Genomic DNA, 13,748 nt, shown 5'->3' on the forward strand with positions numbered 1-13,748 from the left:
CATCTGCGAAAATCGGGGGATACTATCTCAGTATTGTACTATTTAAGAAATTCAGCTCTTTCATTTTCAGAAGTAATGTGTAGAACATCCTTCCTGAAGCAGCATTAAAATAATCACTTCATGTCTGTGCATGACTTTGAAAGTATCATGTCCTAAATTATCTTTAAAAGTGAAAGTATCTGCCCAAAATTCTTTCGTTTTTAATTAGTGAAAGTATCAAAGATAAAATTGTTCCAAAATAGGATTACGAAGACTTTCCCGGCGTAATAATTGATAATATTCTTCTCGGGTATGCAGCCGGATCAAAACGTCTTCATGACACAATATTTCCGCGGTCCAACTGGCCGCCATCTTCAGGTGAGAGTGCTGGTGCACGATCTCGCCGGAACTGACTTCCCAGTGCAAGCGGCGGCCCCTATATAGGCCGCAGATGGCCCACAACGCGTGCGCGAGAAAGTGCCGTAACTGCCCTCTAGCCCAGTAAACATACCGCGCCGCCAGTGGTGGAAACAGGCGAAATCGAGATATCGCTGTAAAAATTAAAAAGTTTTAAAAAATTTTTATTCCGACGATCGAAACACAGACCGTTGTTTTTTAATGTCAGATAACACCGGGTCCCAAGTCTTACTTAAAAGATAACCCTTGTCTCTATTAACAAGATTGTCAGAGAAACGAATCTCTATGGATTCTTTTAAAACACAGTCCCAATAGCGAGATGCAGGGGCATCCATTTGTGTCACGTCATATAGCCTCCACGGAGTAACATCTCCTCTCTCGATAGGGCAGCCGTCCGGTCCATTAGAGAAGACGAGGATCTGATAGTTCTACCAGCGGACAAAGGCAACGCACCGGTTCTTCTGTCACGTGATGACTATCTGGGACAGATGGATCTCTTACTTGAGGACTCCGAATACAGAACATTGCAGGATGACCCAACTGAACGGATAAAACGGAAGACGCTTTCACTGCTGAAGAAGAGTTCTTTACCTGACGACGTTCTCAAAAAACTTCGTTCTCGTGCTGCCGTGCCACCGACACTATACGGTCTACCCGAGATTCATAAGAAAGGGGTCCCGCTTCGTCCGATCGTGAGTAATTTGGGTGCTCCTACCTACAATCCCAGGTTTCACCATAAGCACGTCTAATATTGCTGATACGAAAACTTACAGACACGTTACGAAACTACCAACGTTTGAAATAAGTGAGGCTACTAAATTTTAATCTGAGAAGCAATTAAAATACATATGCCATTTTCCTTTCATCTTGTAACAATATCCAATGATGCATTCACGTTTATTTTCAATGAATTATGAATACCTTCTTGTCCTTTGTGTTTTAAGTAAACACTTCAATTAAAAGTTAATGGTTCCTCATTCTGCTCGGCTTATTGCTAGCGTGCTAGTCGATGCGTGGTAGCGCTGTATGTTAGGGAACTGCTGAATGAATTGTCATTCCAAGGCGTGTATCCTCCTTCTGGCGAGTAGTAGAAACAAACCAAACGCCAGCTTTTGAAAACCGTATCCACGCTGTAGAAACACCAGTCCGCCTAGTTAAAGAAATGGCCGTACTGCGCATGCTCGTAAGAAGCACGGAATTCAGAGCCGCTATTGGTTACAAAGCTAGAAGAGTGATGCGTTATAATACTGGCATATACGAAGTTCGAAGGTAAAATATCTGAAAACACTGACGATAGTACGTGACCATATCCGATTAAATTTAGTTTGGACGAATTATTTTAGAATTTTTCGGTTAGCTCAGCCTTGGAGCCTTAATGGTTCAAATGGCTCTAAGCACTATGGGACTTAACATCTGAGGTCATCAGTCCCCTAGACTTAGAACTACTTAAACCTAACTAACCTAAAGACATCACACACAGCCACGCCCGAGGCAGGATACAAACCTGCGACCTAGCAGCAGCGCGGTTCCAGGTTGAAGTGCCTAGAACCGCTCGGGCACAGCGGACGGCTGAGCCTTTATGGACACATCGCCACTGCATATATAAGTGAAATTGTTTCGTACTTGGAAAGTCTCTGAACATCAACTTCTATTAGTAAGTCGAAAGTGGAATATTTTCGGACAGGTGTTTATACTAACGTTTTCTTGTTTTGGTGTAAAAGGGTCGTAATGAACGTTTTTCGCAGTATGTTTGAAAAATTATGTATAGTTTTCAATGTGAGAGAGATACTGGTTTCAGTCAAACGGAAACAAACCTATTGAGATACGCCGAAACGGGAGCCATGCCGATGATAAAATATCTACTCAGGATGCAGAGTAATCTGCTTCATAGCTGTATCGGTCAAAGAGAAAAGATGACACAGAAGAATTTAGCGCTCTATTAAATTACAGCCAAGGTGATTTACATATATGATATGTTACTGCGTATATAAACTGATGAAAAGTATTTGATATGAGAGGAGGACATGAGCCTCTAGGAAAGTGATGAAATAAACAGAACGTGTGAAAATCACGTCATCTATTCGATTGCTTCAAATCCAACTGAGTGTAAGAGGGGCTGATGTTATCAAACAATCAAATGTTGCCGACTTATTATACGAAATCGATCCAAATTTTAGGTGTTTGTGCTGGGTTGAATTACGTAAAACTAGTCAATAACTGGCAGGGCTAAAGACTGGAGTAATTTCTGTTTAATGTGAGGTGGAAATATTTTGCTAAAATTTTGGATTACGTGGGGGCGGCAGAGATATTTTCTGTAAGCCACAACAGTTTGTTTTTCCAAGTTTCGTCCGTCACCCAAGATAGCGCGAAATATCCTTTACTGTTTTCTGAAATCTTAATTCGCTAGCATTGCGAAGTGTTGGAGGAATAGATTCATGCAAATGTCAGCTGGCCAACTTTCGGTGTAATAGCAGGATGAATTGTGACTTTTTTGGGTTTAGTTTCAGAATCAAGCTTAGCGCCCATCGTGATACTGACCAAGATCGTCATTCATACCTTATAAGGCAGCTGTAATGTTTTGGGGATTGACACTTAGGTACAACTGAGTATTGTCAGCTTATAAGTTGTAGTTACGAGAGTGAAATATTATTGATGTAGAACGAAAATATTAATGGGCCTTCGTCGGGTTCCAGGACAGCAAGTTTTTACGTGATGACTTCTCTGACACACACATGACTCGTCGACATCAGTTGTTAAGGTGTCTGTCGAATCACAGTATTGCGCTGACTCAAAAATTCGCTGCTACGTTTTAATGTGTGTTATGTAGGAAAGCATTACTTTTAAGTTATCCCTTCTGTTCAATTTACATTTTATGTCCTTATTCGCCAGTTTTATAATCTTGTTCAAATGTGTTCAAATGTGTGTGACTCTCTAAGGGACCAAACTGCTGAGGTCATCGGTCCCTAGACTTACACACTACTTAAACTAAATTGAACTAACTAATGTTAAGAACAACACCCGGGTCCGCCCAATCCGGGACATCGCGCCTCAAATCGCACTGCCTCTCCGCGCGGCTTGTAATTTTGTATTGCGTCTGTGGATATCGTGTAGCGTTCAGTGAGTAAAGCGGTAATGCAGAACGCACAAGGTCGGGAGTGAGATTTCAGTTCCCACGCTGGCTGGAGTAGCTGGTGGACCATATGGCGTTGCCAGCGCTGAGGGTGGTGCCAGGCGCTATAGCTAGGCATGAGAACGCCCGCTACGTCAGCAGCGAGGTACGTAGGGAAAGCACAGTTATTCAGGCGCGAAGAAAGTAATCTTTCTTAACAGATATTTGCTAACAAACTCACATTTTCCAGTTCAGGTATTAGAAGAAGCCTACAGATCATAAGCATTTCCTAAGAACAATATTAAGACGTCAGAAATCGATTATATTAATACATAAATGAATAATGTTTAAGCTAACGAAAATGTGCGAACGGCTACGAAATAACACGAGTGTAAGTGCGAGGTACAGGCTGCACGAGTCGCGCGATAGTATGCCTTACTTTCTACTTCTGTCTACTCTCTACGTCTGTCGTGAAAGAATGCTCTCAGGATATTGTTATTAGTTTTCAGTTAATAGTTATTAGTTGTGTCGATATTGCTCCGATGAAAAATCGTTAAGCTGGTCTAAGGCTCTCGGTCCTTTGTTGACAGTTGTGGTGTAGCAGTTGATGACTACAAAATGAAACACGAAGTGAACCTCTGGCCCAGCAAAAAGTCCAAAGAGGCTGGAAAATAGCGCAAGTGACTCCAGTATATAAGAAAGGTAAAAGAACGGATCTGCAGAAATACAGACCAATACCCCTAGCTTCGGTTTGCTGCAGAATGGAATATACTCTTAGTTCGTATATAATAGTCCCTCTTGAGACTGAGAAAGGTATGTCCACGAATCAGCATGGTTTTAGAAAACATCCCTCGTGCGAAACTCAGTTTGCCTTTTTATCACATGATATACTGCCAATTATGGATGAAGAGCAACGGGAAGAATCCACATTTCTAGATTTCCAGAAAGCATTTGACCCGGTACCCCATCGCAGGCTGTTAACGAAGGTACGAGCATATGGAATATGTTCACAGGTATGTGAGTGGCTCGAAGACTTCTTAAGGAATAGAAATCAGTATGTTGTCCTCGAAGGCGAATGTTCATCAGAGAAGGTCGTGCGGTTAGGAGTGTCTCAGGGAAGTGTGATAGGACCGCTGTTGTTGTCTATACACACAAATGAATCGGTGGACAGCGTGTGTAGCAAACTGTTGTTTCTGCTGATGATGTGGTTTCTGCTGATGATGATGTGGTATACTTTAACGTGTCTAAGTTGAGTGACTGTAGGAAGATACAAACGACTTAGGAAAAATTTGGTTGGTGTGATGAATGGCAGCTAGCTCTAAATGTGGAAAAATATAAGTTAGAGCTGATGAGTAGGAAGAACAAAACTATAACGTTCGGTTACAGTATTACTCGCGTCCTGCTTGACACAGACTGGGCGTAACGTTACAAAGCTATGTGATTTGGAACGAGCATGTGAAACTGTGATAGGGAAAGCGAATGGTAGACTTGTGTTTTTGGCAGTATTGTAGGAACAAGTGGTTCAGCTGTAATGGTGCGACCTTTTCTTGAGTATTGCGCCAATGTTTGGGATCCGTACCAAGTCGGATTGAAGGAAGACATCGAAGCAATTCTGAGGTGGGCTGCTAGATGTGTTGCCGGTATGTTCGAACAATACGCAAGTGTTACGGAGAAGCTTCGGGAACTCAAATAGGAATCGCTGGAGGAAAGGTGACGTTTTCTTGGAGAAACGCTATTGAGATAATTTGGAGAAGACGACTGGTGATGGATTCTATTGCCAAGAACGTGTATCGCGCGTAAGGACCACGAAGATAAGATACGAGAAATTACGGCTCATGCAGAGGTATGTTAAATGGCTCTGAGCACTATGGGACTTAACTTCTGAGGTCATCAGTCCCCTACAACTTAGAACTACTTAAATCTAACTAACCTAAGGACAGCACACACATCCATGCCCGAGGCAGGATTCGTTCCTGCGACCGTAGCGGTCGCGCGGTTCCAGTCTGTAGCGCCTAGAACCGCTCGGCTACCCCGGCAGTCAGAGGTGTGTTAACTGTCTTTTCCCCTCGCTCTATTTTCTAGTGGAACAGGAATGGAAAGGAGTAGTAGAGGTTCAGGGTGCCCTTCTCGACGCACCGTACAGTGGCTTGCAGAGTATCTCTGTAGACGTAGATGTAGTAAATAAATACATCGTAATGGCATTCCCTCTGAACGTTATTTCCAACATCATAACTTGCCGCAGCACCACTTACAATCACAGGAAGTAGAACTGCACTTTACAGAGAACCCGACGTAGCTGATACTGATTCTGCGAGGAACAAAAACTACGAGAGCTTCTCGGCAAAAAAGACAGAATTAATCGAACACGACTGATTATCTTAGTTTCGCAAACCTCGTACGGAAAGGGACTGCTAACCATAGTGCCCGCCTCTTACACCATCCTCTACTGACTGACTGAGACATTTCTTGAGGTTTAGCACAACTGAAGGGGTACATTCATGCTGAAGCAGCGTTAAAAAGGTCGCTTCACGCCTGTCCATGACATTTTTGATATTGTCAGTGACTCTGATTAATGCATTTGCTGCACTATGATGTTTTATAAGTCTTTTGTTCTTAACTGGTGATTACATGGGTTCAATCGCTTTATCACAGGTTTGAAACTCAGAACAATCGATTCGATTCAACAGATAAATTTGCGTCAATATAAGGTGCACATGGGTACGTAATGCTTCGATATACCGGGTGATCAAAAAGTCAGTATACATTTGAAAACTTAATAAATCACGGAATAATGTAGATAGAGAGGTACAAATTCACACACGTACTTGGAATGACATGGGGTTAGAACCCAAAAAATACAGAAGTTCAGAAAAAGACCGACAGATGGCGCTACATCTGGTCAGATTAGCAATAATCAGCATAACAAAGTAAGACAAAGCAAAGATGATGTTCTTTACAGGAAATGCTCAATATGTCCACCATCATTCCTCAACAATAACTGTAGTCGAGGAATAATGTTGTGAACAGCGCTGTAAAGCCTGTCCGGAGTTATGGTGAGGAATTTTCGACGGATGTTGTCTTTCAGCATCCCTAAAGATGTCTGTCGATCACGATACACTTTCGACTTCAGGTAACCCTAAAGCCAATAATCGCACGGAATGAGGTCTGCGAACCTGGGAGGCCAAGCATGACGAAAGTGGCGGCTGAGCACACGATCATCACCAAACGGCGCGCGCAAGAGATCTTTCACGCGGCTAGCAATATGGGGTAGTTCTAATAAAACCCCTTGTCATTCCAAGCATGTGTTTCAATTTTTACCCCTCTACCTACATTATACAATCGCTTTATCACAGGTTTGAAACTCAGAACAATCGATTCGACTCAACAGATAAATTTGCGTCAATATACGGTGCACATGGGTACGTAATGCTTCGATATACCGGGTGATCAAAAAGTCAGTATACATTTGAAAACTTAATAAATCACGGAATAATGTAGATAGAGAGGTACAAATTCACACACGTACTTGGAATGACATGGGGTTAGAACCCAAAAAATACAGAAGTTCAGAAAAAGACCGACAGATGGCGCTACATCTGGTCAGATTAGCAATAAGGTGTCATGGACAGGCGTGAAGCGACCTTTTTAACGCTGCTTCAGCATGAATGTACCCCTTCAGTTGTGCTAAACCTCAAGAAATGTCTCAGTCAGTCAGTAGAGGATGGTGTAAGAGGCGGGCACTATGGTTAGCAGTCCCTTTCCGTACGAGGTTTGCGAGACTAAGATAATCGGTCGTGTTCGATTAATTCTGTCTTTTTTGCGAGAAGCTCTCGTATTGTCGTTATCAGGAGAAAGAAAACTGGCATTCTACGGATCGGAGCGTGGAATGTCAGATCCCTTAATCGGGCAGGTAGGTTAGAAAATTTAAAAAGGGAAATGGATAGGTTAAAGTTAGATATAGTGGGAATTAGTGAAGTTCGGTGGCAGGAGGAACAAGACTTTTGGTCAGGTGAATATAGGGTTATAAATACAAAATCAAATAGGGGTAATGCAGGAGTAGGCTTAATAATGAATAGGAAAATAGGAATGCGGGTAAGCTACTACAAACAGCATAGTGAACGCATTATTGTGGCCAAGATAGATACGAAGCCCACACCTACCACAGTAGTACAAGTTTATATGCCAACTAGCTCTGCAGATGACGAAGAAATTGAAGAAATGTATGATGAAATAAAAGAAATTATTCAGATAGTGAAGGGAGACGAAAATTTAATAGTCATGGGTGACTGGAATTCGAGTGTAGGAAAAGGGAGAGAAGGAAACGTAGTAGGTGAATATGGATTGGGGCTAAGAAATGAAAGAGGAAGCCGCCTGATAGAATTTTGCACAGAGCACAACTTAATCATAGGTTGTATACATGGAAGAACCCTGGAGATACTAAACGGTATCAGATAGATTATATAATGGTAAGACAGAGATTTAGGAACCAGGTTTTAAATTGTAAGACATTTCCAGGGGCAGATGTGGACTCTTACCACAATCTATTGGTTATGACCTGTAGATTAAAACTGAAGAAACTGCAAAAAGGTGGGAATTTAAGGAGATGGGACCTGGATAAACTGAAAGAACCAGAGGTTGTACAGAGTTTCAGGGAGAGAATTAGGGAACAATTGACAGGAATGGGGGAAAGAAATACAGTAGAAGAAGAATGGGTAGCTTTGAGGGATGAAGTAGTGAAGGCAGCAGAGGATCAAGTAGGTAAAAAGACGAGGGCTAATAGAAATCCTTGGGTAACAGAAGAAATATTGAATTTAATTGATGAAAGGAGAAAATATAAAAATGCAGTAAATGAAGCAGGCAAAAAAGAATACAAACGACTCAAAAATGAGATCGACAGGAAGTGTAAAATGGCTAAGCAGGGATGGCTAGAGGACAAATGTAAGGATGTAGAGGCTTATCTCACTAGGGGTAAGATAGATACTGCCTACAGGAAAATTAAAGAGACCTTTGGAGATAAGAGAAACACTTGTATGAACATCAAGAGCTCAGATGGAAACCCAGTTCTAAGCAAAGAAGGAAAAGCAGAAAGGTGGAAGGAGTATATAGAGGGTCTATACAAGGGCGATGCACTTGAGGACAATATTATGGAAATGGAAGAGGATGTAGATGAAGATGAAATGGGAGATACGATACTACGTGAAGAGTTTGACAGAGCACTGAAAGACCTGAGTCGAAATAAGGCCCCAGGAGTAGACAACATTCCACTGGAACTACTGACGGCCTTGGGAGAGCCAGTCCTGACAAAACTCTACCATCTGGTGAGCAAAATGTATGAAACAGGCGAAATACACTCAGACTTCAAGAAGAATATAATAATTCCAATCCCAAAGAAAGCAGGTGTTGACAGATGTGAAAATTATCGAACAATCAGCTTAATAAGCCACAGCTGCAAAGTACTAACACGAATTCTTTACAGACGAATGGAAAAACTAGTAGAAGCCGACCTCGGGGAAGATCAGTTTGGATTCCGTAGAAATACTGGAACACGTGAGGCAATACTGACCTTACGACTTATCTTAGAAGAAAGATTAAGGAAAGGCAAACCTACATTTCTAGCATTTGTAGACTTAGAGAAAGCTTTTGACAATGTTGACTGGAATACTCTCTTTCAAATTCTAAAGGTGGCAAGGGTAAAATACAGGGAGCGCAAGGCTATATACAATTTGTACAGAAACCAGATGGCAGTTATAAGAGTCGAGGGACATGAAAGGGAAGCAGTGGTTGGGAAAGGAGTAAGACAGGGTTGTAGCCTCTCCCCGATGTTATTCAATCTGTATATTGAGCAAGCAGTAAAGGAAACAAAAGAAAAATTTGGAGTAGGTACTAAAATCCATGGAGAAGAAATAAAAACTTTGAGGTTCGCTGATGACATTGTAATTCTGTCAGAGACAGCAAAGGACTTGGAAGAGCAGTTGAACGGAATGGATGGTGTCTTGAAGGGAGGATATAAGATGAACATCAACAAAAGCAAAACGAGGATAATGGAATGTAGTCTAATTAAGTCGGGTGATGCTGAGGGAATTAGATTAGGAAATGAGACACTTAAAGTAGTAAAGGAGTTTTGCTATTTGGGGAGCAAAATAACTGATGATGGTCGAAGTAGAGAGGATATAAAATGTAGACTGGCAATGGCAAGGAAAGCGTTTCTGAAGAAGAGAAATTTGTTAACATCGAGTATAGATTTAAGTGTCAGGAAGTCATTTCTGAAAGTATTTGTATGGAGTGTAGCCATGTATGGAAGTGAAACGTGGATGATAAATAGCTTAGACGAGAAGAGAATAGAAGCTTTCGAAATGTGGTGCTACAGAAGAATGCTGAAGATTAGATGGGTAGATCACATAACTAATGAGGAAGTATTGAATAGGATTGGGGAGAAGAGAAGTTTGTGGCACAACTTGACCAGAAGAAGGGATCGGTTGGTAGGGCATGTTCTGAGGCATCAAGGGATCACCAATTTAGTATTGGAGGGCAGTGTGGAGGGTAAAAATCGTAGGGGGAGACCAAGAGATGAATATACTAAGCAGATTCAGAAGGATGTAGGTTGCAGTAGGTACTGGGAGATGAAGAAGCTTGCAGAGGATAGAGTAGCATGGAGAGCTGCATCAAACCAGTCTCAGGACTGAAGACCACAACAACAACAATCTACATTATTCCGTGGTTTATTAAGTTTTCAAATTTATACTGACTTTTTGATCACCCGGTAGGTTCTTCATTCGTAAACTCACGCACACACAAAAACTGCGAGAAATTTTGCCATTCGGATTTGCCTCCATCCGCCTCTTCAAACTGTCGTTTTAGAGCATTCTTGACCTTCAAAATAATTGAAAATTCACGATCACTTCAATATCGTTTACTAGATGACGGGTTTCAGCACTCTGAAGGTGCCTTCATCGGATCAGAAACGTGGATTAACTGTTGTGATTTGGCAGGAGAGCCAACAGCGTATTATTAGAGGAAGCCGAAAGGCACGCGTTTTAGCTCACGCAGGTTCGCGTGAGGTTTGGAACAGGACAAGGAAATTAGACTTTAGAAAAAACTGATGTAGCAGGTGGAATACTTAACTTTAATCGGTTAATGATGAGCGTCGCTCTAGACGGTACATGATTACAATATCAATAGTAACTGGTAATGGCGCCTTGCTAGGTCGTAGCAAATGACGTAGCTGAAGGCTATGCTAACTATCTAATGGTTCTAATGGCTCTGAGCACTATGGGACTTAACAGCTATGGTCATAAGTCCCCTAGAACTTAGAACTACTTAAACCTAACTAACCTAAGGACAGCACACAACACCCAGCCATCACGAGGCAGAGGCAATCCCTGACCCCGCCGGGAATCGAACCCGGGAACCCGGGCGTGGGAAGCGAGAACGCTACCGCACGACCACGAGACGCGGGCTGCTAACTATCGTCTCGGCAAATGAGAGCGTATTTTGTCAGTGAACGATCGCTAGCAAAGTCGGTTGTACAACTGGGCGAGTGCTAGGAAGTCTCTCTTGATCTGCCGTGTGGCGGCGCTCGGTCTGCAATCACTGATAGTGGCGACACGCGGGTCCGACGTATACTAACGGACCGCGGCCGATTTAAAGGCTACCACCTAGCAAGTGTGGTGTCTGGCGGTGACACCACATTAACATTTATGAAACCATACGGACATCCGACGATGGCACCTTCAGAGTGCTGAAACCGGTCATCTAATAATCGATGTTGAAGCGATCGTGGCATTCAAATTATTTTAAAAAGAGCGTGATCGCCCCACGACACACCATGTGTTCACTGCAAAATTCTTGACCTTGTAACTTACGTAGTCGAGAGTCGCGGACTTGCTAACAAATCGTAAGGTGGAGGTGTCTTCTCTGCAGCGGCAGTGTCGATTGGCAGACGTTGCATAGCAAGAAGCGAGACGCCGAGAGGAGCTGGCGGCCCGCGAGCACTCTTGCTGACGCCTCTCGAAGCGTGGGCGACGGTGGCAGGGTGATCAGGGCGGAAGGGGGGGGGGGGGGGAGGGGCCACTCGAGAGGCAGCCCGGCAAGACGGCCGGCCCCTGGTGACAGGCGTCCAAGAGGCGCGGCTTCAAAAGGTGAGCGGCGGGGAAGCGAGTGCGGGAGGCGGCCTTTAAAGCAGCCAGTTCCGCTGCAGGCGCGCCATTTCCACGGGTTACGTCTCGTGAAATGTTGCTGGTGACGTGGACAGACTTGACACGACGAACGTCTGCATCGATGCACACTGCACAGCGCTTTAACACAGCACCTTCTTTAACATCAAAGTTACACTCGCGGAAAAAAACTGGGCATGAGAAAATAATTAAAGTAGAGTAATTAAATTTCTCTGTGTAACATATTTAAGTGATAAATATTGCAAGAGAGCGTTATAATGAAGCACGAGATAAGCCATTGCAAATACACTACTAGCCATTAAAATTGCTACACCAAGAAGAAATGCAGATGATAAACGGGCATTCATTGGGCTAATATATTACACTAAAAGTGACATGTGACATGTGATTACATTTTCACGCAATTTAAGTGCATTGATCCTGAGAAATCAGTACCCAGAACAACCACCTCTGGCCGTAATAACGGCCTTGATAGGCCTGGGCATTCAGTCAAACAGAGCTTGAATGGCGTGTACAGGTACAGCTGCCGATGCAGTTTCAACACGATAGCACAGTTAATCAGGAGTAGTGACTGGCGTATTGTGACGAGCCAGTTGCTCGGCCACCATTGACCAGACGTTTTCAATTGGTGAGTGATCTGGAGAATGTGCCGACCAGGGCAGGAGTCGAACATTTTCTGTATCCAGAAAGGTCCGTACAGGACCTGCAACATGCGGTCGTGCATTGTTCTGCTGAAATGTAGGGTTTCGCATGGATCGAATGAAGGGTAGAGCCACGGGCCGTAACACATCTGAAATGTAACGTCCACTGTTCAAAGTGCCGTCAATGCCAACAACAGGTGATCGAGACGTGTAACCAATGGCACCCCACACCATCACGGATGGTGATACGCCAGTATGTCGATGACGAATACACGCTTCCAAAGTGCGTTCACCGCGATGTCGCCAAACACGGATGCGACCATCGTGATGCTGTTCAAATGGTTCAAATGGTTCTGAGCACTATGGAACTTAACATCTTAGGTGATCAGTCCCCTAGAACTTAGAACTACTTAAACCTAACTAACCTAAGGACATCACACACATCCATGCCCGAGGCAGGATTCGAACCTGCGATCGTAGCAGTCCCGCGGTTCCGGACTGCAGCGCTTAGAACCGCACGGCCACAGCGGCCGGCCGTGATGCTGTAAACAGAACCTGGATTCATCCGAAAAAATGACGTTTTGCCATTCGTGCACCCAGGTTCGTCGTTGAGTACACCATCGCAGGCGCTCCTGTCTGCGATGCAGCGTCAAGGGTAACCGCAGCCATAGTCTCCAAGCAGTTGGTCCATGTTGCTGCAAACGTCATCGAACTGTTCGTGCAGATGGTTGTTGTCTTGCAAACGTCCCCATCTGCTGACTCAGGGATCGAGACGTGGGTGCACGATCAGTTACAACCATGCGGATAAGGTGCCTGTCATCTCGACTACTAGTGATACGAGGCCGTTGGGATCCAGCGCGGCGTACAGTATTACCCTCCTGAACCCAAAGATTCCATATTCTGCTAACAGTCATTGGATCTCGACCAACGCCAGCAGCAGTGTCGCCAAACGATAAACCGCAATCGCGATAGGCTACAATCCGATCTTTATCAAAGTCGGAAACGTGATGGTACGCGTTTCTCCTCCTTACACGAGGCATCACAACAACGTTTCACCAGGCAACGCCGGCCCACTGCTGTTCGTGTATGACAAATCGGTTCTAAACTTTCCTCATGTCAGCACTTTTTAGGTGTCGCCACCGGTGCCAACCTTGTTTGAACGCTCTGAAAAGCTACTCATTTGCATATCGCAGTATCTTCTTCCTGTCGGTTAAATTTCGCGTCTGTAGCACGTCTTCTTCGTAGTGTAGCAATTTTAATGGCCAGTAGTGTAAATGTGGTGGTTTAATAACAGGTGTAAGCGCCACAAATTTGAATTTAAGAATGTCAGCTCGCACGTAAAGGCACCGAATGTCAGTTTGTAGCATTGAGTTTCAAGTCGCTGACGCTTGATCAGTCATTATATACTGTTTGAGGATGATGCTGGAG

This window comes from Schistocerca cancellata, unplaced genomic scaffold (genome assembly GCF_023864275.1).
Source record: "Schistocerca cancellata isolate TAMUIC-IGC-003103 unplaced genomic scaffold, iqSchCanc2.1 HiC_scaffold_1106, whole genome shotgun sequence".
NCBI lineage: Eukaryota > Metazoa > Arthropoda > Insecta > Orthoptera > Acrididae > Schistocerca > Schistocerca cancellata.